Genomic DNA, 20573 nt, shown 5'->3' on the forward strand with positions numbered 1-20573 from the left:
TGACTCTCCGTGGCACACTCGCAAAAGGAGGGGAGAGAGGCACGCAGGTAGGACGCTCGTTCGTCCTGCGTAATTTAATTAGCGGCAGTCTAATTCGAGAATTAATAACAACCCCAGCCACTAATATTTGAGCTGTGTGTGTGTACGACACGGCTCGAAACAAAGGTTAATGGCAGGCGTCTTCTCACAAAGTCCAACGATACGGCGTCGTCGTCGTTGCAAGAGCACGCGGAGTAATGAAATTACAGTAAATAACCGACGCGAACCTGGCCGCCGGTTCTGGTAATTTCGGAGGGAACTGGCGGCGGTTCCTGGCCGAGTATCGTTCGGAAGCCATTTTCGCGTTGCTTCGTTTCGTCGTCTCTTTGGCATCGCCTTTTGGTCCACGTTCTGAGCCCCTCCTGCGCTTCCCCACTCCCCTCGGGATCCTGTCTCTTTTTACGCGCAAGAGGAGCGCTGGGTCTTCTTCCCATCTCTCTCCAGTGGCGTACCATCTTTTCGGCCGATGGTTCCTAACGCACAACTAACCTCTCGATGCTTGGGATATTTTGGGGAAGTTATTGTAATTTCTATCGATTGTAAGTACTTTATATAGATATTTCTAGTCCTTCATACCCTTTATCAAAAACGTATCTCTCCGCTACTCCAAGTAATGTAAACGTTAGCTGTAATTAGTAGTTAACTAGGGCGCGTACATAGTGACGTCTATTTGAATACTTCTTTTACAAAGAAGAATCTAATGAAAATATTCAAATGAATCCTTTTGCAAGGTGAAACTCAATGTACATATTTAAATATATCCTGTAGCAAGGAAAAAATTTAATGTATATACTCAAGTAAACGTGTGTTGTTGTTGACAAGTTACCATGCGAATTAAAAATTACCTATTATCCAATCGTTTCTTCATATGATGCTCCGAAATTTCGCTCCATCTTGAGTCCCACAAAGATACAAAGATCCACTATATGTATATTTAATACATACATATATTAAGATGGTCGTATATCGTTGCTAAAGTACATCTAATTTAAAAAAAGTGTTCTCTCCATTTATGTATTTGTTCGCGTAGGTCTTCCAAATTTCATTCTGCTTGGGCCCCGCGATGGTATACCGCGCCACTGTCTCTCTCCTTTTACCTGGGGACCTGGACTGCAGGTGTCTGTTCTCCTGTGCAGATCTGCATCGTCGTCTCTGTTCCACCTCTCTTTCTCGCCATAGGTCGATCTCTCTTCCGCGTTGTTTCTCTGATGCACGGCGCAATCGAGCAAAAGGGGATAAAGAAAGGGGCTAGGGGCAGGGGAAGCCTTAGAGCGAGGGAGAGACATAATGAGTGATCGTTCTGGAGGGCAGAGGGGGGGGGGTGAGAGAAGAAAGGACAGAGAGGAGAGAGGCGCTTGAGGCAAAAACGCAGCACGGAGAGATGGTGTCGTTGCTCGTGGACCGTGGCCGAAGAACGCCGAGTCGACTCGTCTTCTCCAACCCCCTACGTCTTCGTTTTTCCTCCTTTTTAAGCAAGAAAGCTGACCGATGAGAGAACCTGCCCGAATGGTATTCTTCCCTTGGTTTTTGAGACCCGTGCGACGAAATAGAATAAATCACGCGGCCGAACCCATCGCGGCAATGGGAAATTCGACGACGCCTCGCGAAGGGGTGAAAATTAGAAGCCTTGTTTAGGCAATTTTTTTCTCCCGTGACGTTAACTTTATCGAACGATCAAATTTTAGGGAATTGTTGTCAAAAGTGTATACTTTGAGATGACGGTGGAAATTATTTGATAATGTTAATGGTTTAGGCGAAAAAAATTCTGATGCGCGTCACTGTGTTCAACCCTTCCGGATGTACGTTGCTCCGTATAATCTTGGAGAGATGGAATTTTTAAGAATTAATTACAGTGGAGCGACTAGGTCGAACAGTTTGTGCTTGGGTCACATGAATATGCATTGTTCGCGGAGTAGAAAAATATTTTTATTTTTCCTGACGGTCGATTTCTATTCAAAATGTCCGCGTTATCCGGAGTGGTGTTCTCTGGTACGTGACACAACAGTGTTGGCAATTTCAGTCCTCCGTTTATTTGAATTTAAAATTTAAAAAAAAATAATAGTTATTTATAAATGTATCCTTCAGGATGCATAGAGCGAATGCTCCCATTAATTCGTTGCTTTTTTCCCCGTGCCATTCTTGAAAACTAACCCAAATTCGAGTTCCTTAGTTTAAATTTAAATATTCGAGTGGGCGCGAGGGGGTTAACCACGATAATTGGTAGGTCGGCAAATAGACTAATTAACGACTTCTGGCGGGCTCCCTGAAAGTAAATGCATCTGGTTCTCATCTGGTGGCTCCACTCTCACCGTGTGAAAAGATAGGCCGGAATAGAGTCCTATTACAATTTTAAAATTTATGCAACCAGCGTCAGGCAGTGAATAGGATACCGCGGCGCATTAATGCTGTTTTTCTCAATGGCAGATTCACGAGCAATGTCGAACTCCGTGGATCGCTGCCGAAGAATGCAGCCTCGACTCCGTCAAGCGTCTCCTCCTCTTCCTTTCTTTCCTCGGCGTATTATTGTCGACCCGGAGCTACCGACAAGAACCAGTAACGCGAGCCCGAAAAACTGTTCGAACCTTTCGGTCCTGCATTTTCTCAGGTGTTACCTCTGTGGCGAATTATTAGCCCTCGAAACGGATTTAAGTGGGTGCTTTAATTCTCAACGATTTTATTCCATTTCGTTCTGTAATTCAAATTCTAATTTGTTCTTTAACGAGTGATTGATAAATCGTTGTTTACCTCCCATTAGTAACTCGTTTATTAAATCATACGGAAGGGTATAATTCAATTATTAGGCGCAATTAATTTATCAAATAGAATTATAGCATAATCATATATTTGATATCAAATTCTCTGATAAAAATTCCGTGAGACGGTATGATTTATACTCCATCCGCGATCAAAGTTTAATTTCTGATGAAAATTATACACACGCAGACTCCAGGTCGATTTATTAAACGCAATCGAGGCTTTGATCTAGATAAGAGTTCTGCCCACCTTCGGAGCCACGACGCTATAGGCTCTGGTAGTCGTATCCATAGCTCCAAGTGACGCAAAGGACACGCATACGTCGATGAACGAATTTCTCGCGAATGGTGATCTTGAAATATTCGTCGAAGCGAAATTCATCGACAAACCAGTTATTTATGAAGCCGCGGCTGAAATATTTCAAGCGGTCTTCTCGTAGCACATTCTCCTTCTCTCTTTCTTTCTGGACCCCTCTCCAGCTCCTGTGGCTTCTTGTTCCGCTGAAGTGGTCGGTAGAAAGGGACGAGGACGCGAAGTGTCTTTTATCGAGCGGAGACATTCTCTCCTCGAACCTCTTCGTCTCGTTTTTTCTCCTTTTTTTTTTTCTATTTTGCTCCTTCGGTCCTCCTTGATGAGGAGACGTTATCACGCCGCAGCAGTGTTAATTCTCTGTGAGCGTCGACTAGGAACTGAAGAAATTATCCGCTGTCACGAATCCTGTGAATATCTTAGCGATACAGGGACATTTAAATACTTCTGTTTCTTTTAACCCTGTAGGAGTTCAACTTTGGGACAATATTTTTGGAGCAGTGTCACCTTGCTCCAATATATTCATTTTTTAGATCAAAGACTCTTCAGAATTGTTAATATTCTACTGCGGCCCTGCTAGTATATATTGTGATATATTTCCCGTTTATATAATATGTGTTTGTTTAATATAAAAGTAAATTAGGAATAGACATTTAAGTTTGTAATATAATGGTTTGCCACACTACGGGCACATTGCGTTGTCCATATTGCGATACAACGTAGTGTATCGTACAACAACGAACTAACGTCTAAATCTATGTTAAGGTTTCAAAAAAAAAAAAAAGACAGAAGAGGGCACACTCTGTCTTGCTATCGACAGTTAGCGCTATATTTCACGTCCAGAACAATAAGTAGGAAAGATGGGACTAGATACCTATATATGTAGATTGATATGTATATTGATCTTCAACAGGTCCATATAAACCAGTTCCAAGCAATTTCTATGTTCGTTACAATATCAGCTACAATTTTCACTCGTCACGAAACAATTTCAGTTCAATTCTGAACACGTTTTTTGAACCCAGAGTACCGTATCAAGGTGCAACGGCAACTGGTTACTCGTCCGATAATTTCCACTTGATCCCAAACAGTTTAGCACTGCGCTCTCGCGGGGAGCAACCCCGTGGACTATTAGTTCGCCAATCCCGCAATACGATAATTACGTAATTACACGACGGGGCGTAGAACCTGTTTAATTACGACGTGCACACACGCGGGAGGTTGAGAAAATGTTTTCCATCGGCGAAAAGTGAAATGTGCCGGATGCATCAGTCGCCCGGGGTACGCTTCCTTTGCGAATTGAATTACAGTCGCGGGACGGGTAATTGCGTTGGTTCGCGACTATTATAAAACATATCGCGCTATTAATATCTCGATGTCTTAATAATTTGCACAATCTCTTTCCCTCGGTACGCCTAATTGCCACACAGAGTGGCTCCCTGGTAACGGATCCCGTCTTTCGTCTGCTGGAGTTCCGCTTCCTCTCGTTTGCCGTGATTAATGGCGCGCTATGAATCCGTTGCTGATGTCCCTTCCGATTACGCGATCCCCGTCTGAGATGGGAAGAACATTATTCGATCTGCCTCGCCATGTTTATCTGATTAAACGGTTGTTTAGGAGGGTTGCGACCGAAGCATGCTTTTTTAAACTTGCGCGTAAGGCGAGAGTGAATTGTGGTAAAAATTCTTTCGGGTAAACGATAATGAGAAGTATTATTCATAGTGTAGTGTAACGAGACATGGTGGCAAGAGCTCTTTTCTGCTCTGGTGACTTTTAGTGTCAAGAGATTTTAATATTCTTCAGATCAGGATAAGGTTACAAAGTAATGGAGTAGGTATGGACTATTAGAGTACTATACTGGGTGGTAGAATAAGTTAAGATTGTCTTAGCCTTCTTCACGAAATTCTACCTGTTCAAACCCACCCCTATTGCCTAAGGACACAAAGAGTCATACACTTCTTTTCCACCCATGTACTTGCTGCCAACGTCAAGAGTCCCAAAATTCTCCTATTTTCAACCCCTATATGGTACCAGAACTAACCCTTCACTGCAACAGCTCCTCGATGACCTAACAACCCAAAAATCTAAAGATACAAAGTATCACGTGTCCCATATTCTTCAACCCTCTCTCCCTACCAATCAGCCCTCCATAGAACTTCTCTACGACAAACCAAAAGTCCACGGGTAGGCACCCCTCTTCCCCAAGTCCACTCTTCAATAGTATATCGTGGCGATCTGTTCCAGGTTAACTTGCACGGTGTAACGGGTGTTCGGATCGCCGGAGCTCGTCACGTTGGCGGGCTTGTTATTCGCGGTGGGTCATTCGGTTATTTATGGCCTCGTAGTTGCCAGAGCGCGGGGTTTGGAGCGATGGCGGGTCGAGGGGGTTGCTACGTGGCAGGAGGGCAGCGGTGCGCTCCGATGCCACGACTGGGGGTGGCGATTTTAAGGGAGGTGGCAGAGCCTGACTCTTTACGTGTGTGCACGCGCGAGAGCGAGAAAGAGAGCACACGTCGGACGTGGGGACGTGTAGAAGGGAGAGTTGGCCAAGCTTGTACAGAGCGTGTGTAGTGACGTCTATAAAGGAGCGCTTTATTGATCTCAGTTTGAACGCACGCTAGGATACCGATATAGTCCCGCAGCGTGCTAGAACTACGGACTCTGAATAAGGGGAGTTCTTGAGATACAGGGTGTGTCTGGTGCCTTGACGCGTACTTCTTCGGTGGAACTCCCAATGGCGGGAACCGGGAGACCTGCTCCTCCTGTTTCAACCCCTCAGATACTCTGGACGTATCACAGTCGGTATAGGATTCGCTGGAGAGAGAAAAACCTTTGATACTTGCTACTTGAAGCATGGATTGCTGTTTAGACACTTGCAGATGTTGGAGTGGCTGGTCTGTAGGGCTCATAGAGGATCTAGGGATGTCTTAGGAATATGCTTCAATATGCTTCAATATGCTTCAATATGCTTCCTATTAACTATATTGGGTTTTGAGTTGGTCGACCTTCCATGTCAACAAGTCTCAATGGCAGTTATTGTTCCAAACAAAATTATTTAGTAGCTTTGAAATAAATTTAGTCTGAAGGTGTTAATAATTAAAATAGATTCGTTGTGCCAGGGTCAATTACGAGGACTCTATATTCTAGACTCTACATGCTTCGTATCGATGAGGAATAGGTTTGGGTTAGGTCTGTTCTAAAATTACCTTTCCTCTGAATGTACGTATCATATTCAACCTAAGAACTTCTACAGCCAACATGCTATACAAATTTCGACAGGCACTCCATTGGAATCCAAGGGATTGAGTTGCAGTATAAAACGTAAACTTTCTCCTTGAAAGTAACAATGATGGATCCTAGCAAGGTCAGTCTGAGTTTATTGAGCCTTACACCCTGAAAGGGTCGAGGAATTCTACTCCATCGAGTTCCACTTCATTTGGTCGAGCTCTGGCTCGATCATGCGCTAGCTATCGCTGGCTAAGGGGATCAGTTCGATAAGACTGGACTGATAATTACAGGCGAATTTTTTCCCGGCAATATCTGGAATTCAGATGTTGGACACTGGTCACTGATATCGTGGCTCGATCATCGTAGGCACTCGTGCATTGTTGTGTACATATGTCACTGCTGGATTGGATATTACTCTAGCGACGATTCTCATTTAACTGCCGCGGCGATATTAGACGGAAATAATTCCCGACGCCATTCTTCCTCGCAGATACCAGCTACGAGATTGTTATTTATTTTATTTCGACGGTATTTCATGTGCTCCGAGGGAAATACAATTAGGCATTTGTCGGTGGTAATTCAGGCATTTATTTTAGTTGGATTGTAGGTGATTGTACATATTTATTATTATTCGATTTTCTTGATATTGTTGTGAATATTCATCCAAAAAAAAATCATATTAAGATATTCAATTTCGTTTCCAATGTTGTTCCAAGTAAGCACAGCTGTTAACATGGATCAATATTTTACAAAAACTGAGGAAAGTTATATTCATTTAAGGATTATAAAAAAAATTATCCACTGATTAAAATCGAGTTAAATTTAATGATGTATTTTACGTATAACTGGTCTTCGCAGAATGAAGTTTTCCTCGCGTTTTCGAGCTCTATCTGGAAATGTACACGACGACCGAAGGGTAGATTTGCTTTCGCATGAGCAATCAGACAGAATCGGAATGTCGATGATTGGTCACTGACTCGTGACCAATAAGAGACTTTACTGTTCGCCCGCATCGAGCAGACACTGGGAATCGATCGAGTGCTCGATATAAGCGCGTAAGTTGCTCGCGATTTCTTTTGCTGCTTCTCCTAGCAGTCTTTCGATCAGCGATCGACAAATTCGGGATTTGCATTATCGAATAAAGTATTTCGCGGTGAAAAATATAAAGCTTAAACTGTTCGGTTAAAATAGAAATAAAGGTAAAAATACAGCGAAATATAAATATAAATTGAGTGGAAATAAAATGAAAATAAAATGCAAATGAAATTAAAATAAAATGAAATGGGATGTAGAAGGACAGTTTAAAATTGTGTTTCAATGTTTCCAATCGTTTCTTCGTACATTATATTAATTACGTAGATTTTCTTCCTCGCGTTCAGGAGACAATAGTTACTGGTACTCGGAGTTCAGTAGCATGTAACACGATACAAGTGGTCCCCGTTGAGGCATTGATTCACCGCCCTATGACTACACTCTATCGATTTTCTACCAAATCACAATTCACACGGTCATTCTCCTCGTCGCTGATCGGAGGTCATCGACGACCAAGTCGTTTCTGTAAATACTAGGATTTGCATCATTCGTGGTTAGCCGCAACGATCTCTCAGTCGCCTCGTAAAGATGTTTGGCCCCCGTTTTAACCCTCTGCATTCCACTGGCATAGTTAACGTACGACTCAACGCAGTTCAAGTTTTATCTAACGCAAACCAAATTACAACTTCATGTACGTTCACTTGTACTTATTGTACATGCACATGACTCTTTACATAAAACATTTTCTTAACCTTTAAATGCCCTAAGTTTCAAATTTGATACCGGACTTCTAAATCAAATTGTACACTCGCAATTGATTTAAATATTTGACTGTATGTATGTTACCATTGCATGATGTTCTTTCGAACAAAAGTTAAAGAAGTAAACGTCAGCAATAATAAATAAAATAATATTTTTTTTAATTCAATTTGGGAAGCCTTCTAATAGTTAATAAATAAAAAATTAACAGACATGGCATCGTATAAGAAATCTAACAATTGAACTGTCCGGTTAAAATAGAAATAAAAATGAAAGTGCAGCGAAATAGAAACAGAAATTGAGTGGAAATAAAATGAAAATAAAATGCAAATGAAATTAAAATAAAATAAAATGGGATGTAGAACGTGCAGTTTATTAAATCAGCTTTTCCTAACTATTTCTTTCTCTTGATGTACAGGTGTTCAATGGGATCCTCATCGAGCGATTCTGGCTGTGTATGAAGCTGTTCTGGTAAGTCATAATAGCGCCAATTTTTTAATTATTCTAAAAGATCACAATCCAAATACCAAAAATAAAATAAACTTTCACATTTGATAAACCTACAAAATAAACCACTACAAGGTGCTCCCATCGCTATCTATATCAACGCGACTTCACCCACCTCAGTCTACAATCTAAGTCCCATACTCGATAAAGCTCCCTACAAACGTTTCAACAGAACTTGCTCGATCTAGAACGATCACGGATCACGAGGATCGTTGAAAAGTTCTATCGACGAGGCTCCAGAGCGTTCGCGGGTCTCGTGACGTGCCAGGGTCGCGAGATTCCAGTAATTTTTGCTTGATTGCCCGCGGTTCGCTATTAGGAGAGGCACGCTCGACGGTGCAGCAGAAGGCGAACCGTTGAGGCCGATCTTAACTGCGTCGTGGGACGATGCCAGCAGCGGTGGCGGTCGAATTACGCGGTGTATTTCGTTTCTTGCTAACGTCGATCGCGCTGTTCGTTGGCAAAAAGTGAGCGAACCACTCCAACGTTCGGCCAAGCAACGCGGATTTCGCAAGCGTGTCACGCGTGTGACACAGGTAAGAAATCGCCGTCGCCGATAGCGAGCCTCCTCGCGCGGCGAGCTACGTGTAATGAAAGCATTTGTGCCGCGTTTGCATAATTACGCGCGCCTGTATCGAAACAATGCCGTTCGATTCATTCTTGCGCGCCCGGAAACGGAGAAATTAGCGTCGTTAAATATTTTAAGTCGGTCTGCAGAGCTGTTTTCAATTGCGAATGGGAAAATATGGCATTTATTTTGGATATGTATATTATTCGAGGACAATGGGGAAAAGAATTAGGCTATCGGAGTGATGCCTTGATGTAACGTCCAGTAGTTGTGAAAGTCCAGAAATTCAAATTTGCATTTGGTTCTGAAGAGTGTAATATTAGGTTGTCCCAAAAGTTTCTTTCGTAATTTGCACTCAATTATTTTGTGCGGTAGTGTTTATATAAATAGACAATACAATTTCTTAGATGTGGATGTTGTAACAGTAATGGAGCAAAATGAATCGTACACAATTCAATAATGTAACATTAGACATAAAATATTGTGTATGTATTACTTATTAATAAAACGGAAGAAACTTTTGGGACAACCTAATACTTTTTGAGATTATAATATTCAGTTCTAGAGAACAGCATTGAAACTTTTATTTGGAAGATTCGAATCGTCGTATCGATATCGCGCGTGTCCATCGCGGAAAAAGTCTAGAGTCACCTGTGGAATTTATCAGTGTTAATTTATCAGATATCCGTGCGCCGATAAGAGTCCTCCAGCAGCTTGTAACTTGGATGCATTAATATGGGAATGAACTTCACGTAAGCTCACGTGGACGACGAACGCCATTCCAAGAATAAGATTAAGAGTGACGAATACTTACTTAAATATAGAATAAATGAAAATGAAGAAACCGAGATACCTTCTTTTTCTGTGACGTGCTTGGCTTATTCCCTGTTAAACACGATCCCGTTCTAATCATTTTTATTCGCGTATTTGTTCACTTTCGACGTAATTCTCCGTGGACAGCTTTCGAACGGATGCTGCGTTGACATCATCGATGCATTCGTGATTTGTCCTCTTCGACGCGTCACGTTTCCGTGAATCCAGTGGGATAACTTGACTCGTTCTTGACGCTATGTTAATTTCTGACAGATCTAGGTGGCATTTCGCGGCGACAGTAGCGGAGCTACGTCGGCACGGTTCTAACGCGCGACACAAACCTTCATGACACGATAATAAGCGCTGACTGTCGACTCGTTTATATCGTGTCATGGTCAAAGCTTACGAGGGTCAAAGACACAGCTCGTCACACTCTGCGGAATGGTACTGCGCGGTATGTCGTGGAAGTGGTGCACAGCCATCAGCCAAACGAGGTGTCCAACCCTCGAGGACGATCGTGACATATGGGGCAACGTGTTGCAGAAAAAGTGGCATACATTTTATCGAGGATTTTTAATTTTAGAGTAAAGATGAACTCGATCGCTTGAAGAATAAAAATATGAACTGTTTATTGTTAAAGTTAAAGTACAAAGATACGGAGACCAAAAACTGCGGGGGAAGAACGTTGCTCGGTCGAGGACTTTAGAACGCAGAAAAAACCATTTTATGGTCAACGGTTACATGGCTTCTATGGGCCGACCTGGGTCTATATCAACGAGAGAAACTCGTAGCGAAAATTAAAAGCTTCAAAATACAATCTACTCTCGATACATTCGCTAGAGCATCATAAATAAGAATTCATTAAAATAGTTTCAATTTCTGTTTAAACTGGATAAATTGTTAAAGCGTAAACGTTTGTTACGCTTTCCAGCAACGAATTGCCAATTAACGATTCGTTCCCTTTTAAAAGAATATCTCCCAGTCGATATTCGATCCTCTTCCAAGTATCGTACAAATGAAATTAAATTATGCAAAATCCCGTGGTCAGAGACACCGACGACGGTGCTCTCTTTCTGTTTTTTACGAGACGACGCGATTTCCGCGGTCACGTTTCTCCGAAGCGTCGATTTAAATAATAAATCAATCCGCGTGGACAAAAAGTCACGGGGTTTTAAACGAATCTCGTCCGATCGTTTTGGTCGCAATTCGCGAGAATTACGAGCGACAGCTTGCGCTCATTACGAATAAATAATTCATTCGCAACGGTTGCTCGCATCGGAAAGCAATCGTCGTCGGATAAAACAAAAACACCGACCGACGTGTTCCTTTTTTGCGCGTTCATGGGGTGGCCGTGTACGCGTGCAATTATACGAGAGTTTTATCCTATTTATGACTGGGTGCGCCTCTGCAGGCAGGGAATGAATGAAAATTTCCAGTTACAACGATAATATAAATATAGCGACGAGTGGGAAAGGTGCCCGATAAAATTTTCACTCGATTTTCGCGTGGATACTGAAAACGATATCACCTCGGTTAGGTCTCGTATTTTATTTTGCAATTAACACCTGTCCGCAACGAGTGATAAAGCTGCAAGCGTTGCGTAACCCTGTTTATGCGTTCATATTTATAATTTAAACGGTATGTTTATTTTGTTAAGCATTTTTCGTTTGTTAATCGATTCTTTGTTTTTGCTATACCGTAAATGCAAAGACATGAGTGGCACACAAAGAAAAAAATATAAGTCTGATTAGGAAATTTTGTTTAGAATTTTATGCATACAAGTGGAATGAAATAAACGCATTAATTTTCCTTCCGTAGGGTATCGCTAATAAAATAACCCGAACGAAAACAAAGTATAAAAAACAGAGTAAACGCCTGGATACTCGATCCTGATTAAAATAAACGAACAAAAACACGCGACGAGTTAAAAAAAAGATAACGGTTAAAATTTCCACTAGATTTTCGATAGCAACAGTGTACCGCTACCATAAAGTCGCGTATGTATTTTGTTCCGTAATTAACAGCTGTCGCAGGGTTGATGAAGGGTTCCCGCGGAGGGTTGAAGGGGGTGTAACCGTGCCAGGATGCGGTAAAAACCTTTAAATTGGGGTTTCTTTCGGGCAACCTTTGATATAGAGGGTCGCAGGAACGGGTAGACACGATAAAAATAAATTACGCGATATTCCTCATCCGACTCTACCCCGTTGCGGATATAATATATCGCGGGGGTGGATTCCTCGGGTTAGAAATTCTTTATCGTCGCCCGGTGTCGTGGATTTTATTTCGATGTCAGTGGAGCAAATCAATGGACGGACATTAAACACGACGATACCACGGGCCAGGAACGACGAGAGTCCGTCATAAATTTGTATTTTATCCGGGTGCGTGAAATGTCTGTCGGTTTTTGATATATGCGCCCGCCGTTCGCGTAGATGCGCAAGTACAGGGTTGGCTAAAAGTCACTTCGTCGTTTCCTTTGGCCGGAAACCTCGTTAAAAAATATAGGAACACAAATTGCAATTGTAACGGAGGAAAAAAAATTATATTCTAGAGGACTCATTTGAGAGTTCAGGATACCTGAAATAATTGCTCAAAGGCTCGATCAAATTTTCCAACTCGAGTTTTATTCCCTCGAAGTAGCATTTTTAGAACCAAAATAAAGATTTTTGGGAATCGAGGGAGAGAGGGACTTTTGGCCAGTCCTGTGTACAATAAATGTTGCGCGAACGCCCGAAGCAGCAGCGTGTGCTGTTACATTTGTAAAATGTTTATCGTGCACGGGTCAGAAACGAAAGGCGAGATTTTCGCGCAGGAGCATTTTTAATGGCTTGCACGTAACTACACCCGGAAATTTGCTGGGAGAAAAAGAGAACTCGTTTACTCGCCAGGACGATACGAAACCTCAGCGCCGCGTAGCAATTATTAGGATGTCCCAGGAAATATTGCGCGTTTTAGTCAGGCTTCCTTCCTGCCAATTTTCAACCGTCTATCGAAACAACATACGAGAATGCAAATATGAAATCGGTTATTTTCGAAATTAGGAAGGCGATTCTGATCTTTTTTTAATTCATATAATTTATTCAGATCGTAGATCGCGATGTTTCCTAATATTTCTGCGTGCAAAGCATCATTAACTAGATAACTTTGAAAACGGTTCAAATCACATAGGTTAGAAAACAGGTGAAAAAAGAAAAACAAACTGCCCAAGTCGGACAAACTGGTAGAAATCGATTGTGCTCGAGAGTACACACATGCATCGCCGCTGTCACGAGTACGGAACTTATGAATGAATATGGCTGGCGGTACACGTGTAACCATAGTTCTGCTATGTACACGTACACGCTCGCTTGTATAATATCGGTCAAATCGGTTGTTGTTCAGTTAGAGCAATCAGGTTTTGCGCGCGCGTACAAACACGTAGATCACTTTCATGAGCGCGTAATCGCACGCCCATCGATTTGTTTTCTCCCGATCGTTAGCCTGGCGCATTAATATATGATAATGCTGGCAATAAAGTGATCGCGACGGTCCGAGCAGGATTAAAAACCCGGCAAATATTTGCATCGTGTGCTCGCCAGCGGACAAATTTCGCTCTGGACAGGTGGTATTAGGGTGTTCCCGGCTACGCGAATAAATTATATGAAATTATCGAAACGGCATGGAAAATGTACGGAAGCGCGATGATCTACCGTGTCGAATAAATTGCGTGACATTTTGGAAAAACGTGGAAAATGTTGCCAAAACATACGATGATTCATTGCGTGAATAAATTATGTAAAATTATTGGAAAGACGCGCAGATGGTGATGTACGATGGGAATAAATTGCGCGAATTAGAGTGGACTCCGAATGGGGTTTTTAGTTTGGATTCGCTCGAGATGAAAAGCGTAAGAACGCGAATTTGTTGGCTGTTGAAGTAACCACACTTTTTTCTATTTATTTGTAGATGTCTCAACCAACAATGCACCCAATTAGTATCTTCCTTTTTTGAGATTTTTTACTTGTACTACTGCTTCTCCCGTAGTCCTTTTACAACGCGTGTCATTTATCGATAATTAACTTGTTAATGATCAATAACTACCTCGAGGCCTAACAGATCATTAGCTCTCGCGGCTGTCTTCCATCTTCGCGCTCGTTTTAACCTGATCCGCGATCCCGAAGGTATACATCCGTCTCCCATCGACGTTTATTTCCAAAGTATTCCACAGAAGGCAGTCTCAGATATTCTCAATATCCCGCGGCCGTCCATCATTTTTATCCGGTATCAATTATCCGAGCTTCCATTTCGCTGTTTATCTTTCAAACTGAAATCGTCACTTATAACCTTTTCCAATCCATCTTGTAGTACATTTATCAAATGCGTTGTCGCTATACTCAACAACTCGCGACAGTTACCGAACAGTCGCCGAATCTCCGAAACGAGGCATCAGATTGCAAAACAGTAAGGGACTTTTCAATCCTCCTTCGCACGAGGAGTTGGCGCGTTCCATCTGTGCGACACTTATCGACGATTCGGTATATATGGAACACTACAAACACGTAGAACGTGAAACGCAAACTTAGTAGGTACTAATCGACAATAGGGCCACGCCATCCAAAAGTAGGACACGCGCCACCCTGGCAGCACCCATCACTCGTTCTCCCGTGCACCCTTCATCCCCCGAAATGCAACCAATTCCACGCAGCGCATCGCGATGGAACGCGAGCTCGCCAAAGTCTTTCTCGCGTGTCTCGTGTGCTCGGAACGACGACGAGGATCGGCTAAAAGAGCGGGATATAACCCGGCGGGAGGGAGACGGGATCGACCAGGGAAACGTCGAGCAGGAACCGGGCCGCGCCGAGCTTGTTCGCGCGAGAAAGAGAGTCTCTCCGACGCACACGTACGAGCTACGAACACAACGCGACCAGGACGCGGAGAATGAGAACCGATGCGACTGTCGCGATGAAGAGCGGCCTGTGGGTTGGGCCGGGGTAGGGGCAGGGAAGCTGGTTGGAGTGTCAGGAACGAAACCCGGTGGGAGTAGGACGGAGAAAGGCGACAGCTCGGACCGCGGTGGAACGAAGAGAGAACGCACTCGCGGAGGACGAACGAGGCGAATCGAGTGAACGAGCGTAAGCGAGAGAGGTTCGAGTGCCTGGGGCCGAAGAAAAGAGAAGGAGAGTGGGATAGAGAACGCGTACAAGAGAGAAAGAAGTATGGCGACCAGGAGGGACACGGGGCCAGATAGAACTCGAACCTCGAAGAGTAGTAGCGCGTGCTCGCAAGCTCAGCCAGCGCCTCTCGTAGCGTGTGTCTCCGTCCTCCACCGCTTCCGCCCCTCCTCCTGCCCCCACGTGCTCTACTACGCGCTCTTGGCCCCCGCCGTTCGCCTAACCTCGTCCCACCAAGCCACCGCCTGCCTCTCTTTGCGCCGTTTCTGCCTCTATCTCGGTCCGCTACGCTTCAACCCGGTCCACCCACCGACCCACGAAACCGCTCGTTCCCGCGCCGACTCACCCCACTGGCCACCCTGCCCGCTCTCTCCCTATTACCAGGCGCGAGCCGTGCCTCCTGGCTGCGGGGGTGGCGATATTCGCAAGGAAGAAGCGTGGAAACTGAAGGCAGTTTTTAGAATAACGTTTGGTTTTCGTGGCTAACTCGATTTATTCAATATTCCCCTTTTTGGGGGAATGTGGTTGCAGAAGGGGGTTGTGACACAGTGACTGCCACGTCATTCGTGGATGGAAGCAAGGGGAATGCAAAATTCTCAATTTCATGTCGAATTGTAATCTTTACTCTTAGGTAGGGCCACTTAACGAAGTACATACCTAGACCATTTCTCTGCTTCGTGCAGGTATTCTTAGAAGAATCTTGAGATCTTCACGGTATTTTGGAGCGATGCCGGATATAGTACTTCTAAAATGAATAGATAATTGTTGGCAGATATGCGATTACACCAGGGTGATGCGATTCCTACGAACGTCCCTGCTCGTTACTTGGCCGCGCCTTTCTCTCTCGGTCGCGTTCTTCGTTTGTGCGTTTTCTTCCTCCACGGTGAAGAGTCCCTTCCTCGTTCTCCTCAGCGGATTCTCTGCCTCCTCTCTTCTATCCTCTCTTCGCGACCTCACCGCCGCGTGTCACCGTTCGGGCGCAGGCACGGCGACCAGAGACCCAGTCGACGCGAACGACAGCCAGCTCTTCGCGATTACCTTTTGTCCGATCATACGTGAGCGCGTGTGTGCGCTCCGACTTATGTTCGTGTGCGGGGCAGGATGAAAGCTTGCGCGCTCTGGTACACACGCGCGTGTTTTAGCCTCTTCTGGTCCCTTCTTCGTTGTCTATCTGGCGTACGTATACCTGTACAAGGCGTTCCAAAAAGATGGGACGAAGAGGAGTCGAAAAATCCTGGACCGTTTTGCGATCTATGGCTTCGTTCTCGAGATCCAAACATTACCTCGGTTATCGATAAAGCGATCAGGAGTCATCGTCCGCTATCGTTTACGCATCTTCATATCTTGCTAGGGAAGTTTATTGTATCGTATACCATTCATCTAGGCATTGGATATATACATATGAAAATTATAAGCACTCCGAGTGGGGTCATGTTTGTACTCATTCTCATCGGAGATGTCTCGCCAATCCATTCGTAAAACTGTCGCGAACGACAGTCGTACGACAATCGTATCTCGAAAACGAGCGGTAGAGTTGCAAAACGGTAAAGGACTTTTCGATTCCGTTTGGTCGAAGGAACTTTTGTGGTTAGTCTCGATCCATTATTCTGAAACGCCTTGTAGATACGCGAGTCGGCACGGTAGCGCCGCGACGGCTAGAGCAGAGCGACGGAGCTTTATATTATCGTCGCTCCCGGCGATATCGCGTAGCACGGGGAACCAGTAGCCTGCTCTTGGAGCGTGGGGTGAACGGAGGTGGGGGGAGAGAGGGAGAGAACGCGACTGGTCTGGAATTTTGCGCAGCTCTGCGGGTCTCGATGGCCGGGGAATATGGGTATTATCGGTGGGATGCTTTTTGAAACTGTGGCTCGTTTGGTCCTCTTTCTCTTCTCGCCCCGATTCACCCAGGCCTCTGGTTGTCCTCCCTCTCTCTCCTAGGAGGTTGTAATTATTTGCCAGGGCATGTATGCGTGTCGGTGTGTACGTGTGGGCGAGTTACGCGGTCGCGTAGCTCGATACAAAAGTAACGCTGTCGGGTATGCGGCAAATCGACGGTTCGCCGAGTACGTGCATACGTGTGCGTGCTGTTCGACGAGACCAGTCTTTCGTTTTATCAGTTTGCTCCCAGACTCGCTGAAGGGCCCTTTTGTCGAACGGTCGCGATCTTCAGAAATCTGTTAAACACGTTACTCTCTGTAGGCCTTCCAGGGAAAAATCGATTATTTTGCACAGGGCTGCGTTTACCTCTTCATCTTCCACGATTTTCAGTATCAATAAAAAATAACAATGCCACAAAGGTCGCTCGCATCGGTCGCCAAATTTGAAATAAAAAGATGACAGTCTCGTGAACTCTGGGGGTCTCTCTAAACGGAGACAACGCCTAACGGTACTTTGTGAAACCTTCGAACCGCGGGACATACCGGGAACTATAAATAAGGCGAGGCGCGTCGACTATGTGCCGAGAGGCGAACGCTAATTGTGGAAATTACACGCTGCTCGGGGGTTCCGTGGTACTTTTCAAAGCGCTCGGCGCAAGATGACGCTAAACACTAGGCAAAGTCGGATGGAAATTCAATTTGAACGATTGGCGAACGTCGTCGGATGGATTCAGCGGGTGTGTCACCTGTGCACTTGTTTCTTCCTTGTCAGAGCTGCGAGGACAGTCACAGGTGCCCTGTTTAAGGTAGTTATTAGCTATAGTTTTCAGACCCAGGTCCTTGCAATAATCAAGATTCTTCTTAGTACAGATAACCCCTGCTCATCGCGAAGGCTGCGATCTGGACATGGTCGCGATAAACGAATATGTCGATATAACGAATCCACACTCGTCGGGGTCGCGATAAACGGGGATTACCTGTATATGTTACATCCTCGTATTCATGTTTATGCTCCTCAATCTCTAACCCCATCGATTAGCGAGACCCGATCGAAAAGTGCGTTTCAATTCCAGGTTCCAAGGGGTTAACGCATTTGTCGTCACGTGGGCCATCGATGAGCCACGCTACTAACATCGAGCGAGTCATGTATGTATAATCATCCCTCTTTATTCGTACACATAGATAAATTGGCTCGCAGATCACCGACTCCGGCACCGAAACGTTCGGTAGGCTCGTTAAGACGTTCCTCGAGTTCCGAAATACTTAAAGCAACTAAAATTTGCGTGCCTTTGCAGTCCAGGACGCGACGACCCGACGAGTGTATCAGATATCTCTCGATGGATACTTGGCACGTTACCGCGATAACGGTTTTCCATGGTTCGTTTAGTCGCGTGCAAATCACCCGTTCCGTGGCCACGTATAATTTGTACGTTATGCGCTCGACACTCGTGCACAACCCTTTCTACGACTACCGCTTCATCGTCGGCGAACACGGTAGCTCCCCTTCGTCAGCTCGCAGCTGAGCCTCGTTATCTGTGCGAGAAGGCCCCCGATTAATGTCGTTTCACGCATCGACGATCGCTTCGGATCTCGGATCGATGACCCGCGAAGAGAGGGATGAAACGCTGGACTGGGTCAGAATTAATCCCAGGGACGTGTCCCGTGGCTTGTGCAATTAGAAAATAGAAAATCGACAGAGGAACTGTGCCGGGGCTGTCTTTTCAACCTCGTATCCCCGGCTACCATTCACGAGGAACCCGGAGTATTCGATGCTTTTCAAGTGAAAATTGCCCTGATACCCTTGACCAGTTTCACCGACTCGCAATACGAGGTCGGACCGATTGTCGTTTTGAAACGTCGAATCTGATTAGTCACTACTTACTGCAATTGCCTGCCGTTTAACTTAACGTTTATTGGCAGTTTTCTTGATGGAGATCGTAGTTACGCGACAAAAGGATCGACCGATTTTATCCGAGGGTACTTTGGACGCGATGGAATCATTTACTTTTGTGCTCGTAGTTGGCGGAGAGGAGATTGTGTCCTCGCAGTGGGTCGCTCGGTTTCATTTTAGGGGTGATAAGGAGAAATGTAGCTAAGTAACGCACAACTTTAACATTTTTATACACCGCAATATTATTATTCGATAGATCGAATCTCCATGAGAGCTTAGACTTATTTAAATCATAAGATAATTTAGGAAGCAAAAATACAAACATTCATTTACTGTAGTGCACTCCAAATACTTCATACAAGTATTCATACAAATCGCTTGGAATATAAAGTGTTGGAATGCAACGATTGCCGCTTTAAGGCCTTGGGACAAAGGGGCTGCTCTTCCTTAACCCGTCAATTCCGAAAGGCACCTGCAGGTGCTGCTTCTTTAATTTAATTAAACAATTATTTAACAGATTTAAATGAAAAAATTTGAAAAAAATCGGTCAGAGCGTTTTCAGCCGAAAGCGACGACCGAAGTCAGTCCAAGTAAATAAGACAGCCAGTATGGGTCGTTTAGGTTCGAACATCTTCCTTCGCATTTTATATTATAATCATTATAAGAGTGAATAAATCACTAGAATAAACAGCGTGTGTTATACAGAAGTGATTTATTTCGTCCTGAACCTTAAAAAGAAAAAAGGTAATTCTAACATAAAGTCTTTCCACGTCGTTCATGAGACTTAGTTGCACTTCTCTGTAGGATCTCGCCGAAAAGTAAATAAAATAAAGCAGGATAGTCTTTGACGTGGCAGGTATTACGTTCCACGGGCACGTCGAACTCCCGTCAGTCGAATAAATTGTCCCGATGACGTCAACGGACAGTTCTGTCTCTTGCGCGGCACGAATGTACGTGCACTCTGATTGCAGTATGCGCACGCTGCACCTTGCGCATGGAAATGCAGGAACCGGGGCGTCGTGTGCTCTCCAATTCGCTGGGAATGAGTCAACCAGCGACACGTTTCTTCCGGCGACTTTGATTCCTCGTCGTTGATCGAACAGGGTGAACACTTGATCTTCCCTGTACTTGGAATATTCTGACAGTTCGATTATTCAAGCATTAACGATTTATGCGCTGCTCGAGTACGCATGGATGTATTAGGTTGTCCCGAAAGTTTCTTTCGCGAGTTGCACTCAATTATTTTATGTGGTCGTGTTTATATAAATAGACAATCTAATTTCATAGATATTCATGTTGTAACAGTAATGGAGCAAAATGAATCGTGCACAATTCAGTAATGTAACATAAAACATAAAATATTGTACATGTATTACTTATTAATAAAGCGAAAGAAACTTTTGGGACAACCTAATAGTACGCAGTATTTAAATAGTATAATAGAAACTATACATCAAGTTCTACCCTCCTTGGACTCATAAGCATCGAGTCCACCCTTCCATTAACCAAAACAATAAAAAATTGAAAGCTGGAACATTAAATTAGCGGAATAGTTGCAGCCCTAGATCAAACCCACCCACGCGCTCGATCTTTACGTTCCTGCGTGCATGCTAACCTCGAGCAATCTCTAGCCATACCTTTCTACG

The 20573-nt window shown here is 44.2% G+C and overlaps 1 protein-coding gene across 4 annotated transcripts in view; it reads left to right on the forward strand.

Annotated features, from left to right (window-relative positions):
* LOC128878529 (bromodomain adjacent to zinc finger domain protein 2B) overlaps nt 1–20573 on the forward strand; it is a 168374-nt gene that overhangs the window by 33919 nt on the left and 113882 nt on the right. For all 4 annotated transcript variants that reach the window (XM_054126823.1, XM_054126817.1, XM_054126831.1 and 1 more), the window contains exon 2: nt 8540–8592. The gene's annotated coding sequence lies outside the window, so the exon portion shown is untranslated. The remainder of the gene's footprint in view (nt 1–8539; nt 8593–20573) is intronic.

This window comes from Hylaeus volcanicus, chromosome 1, assembly GCF_026283585.1.
Source record: "Hylaeus volcanicus isolate JK05 chromosome 1, UHH_iyHylVolc1.0_haploid, whole genome shotgun sequence".
NCBI lineage: Eukaryota > Metazoa > Arthropoda > Insecta > Hymenoptera > Colletidae > Hylaeus > Hylaeus volcanicus.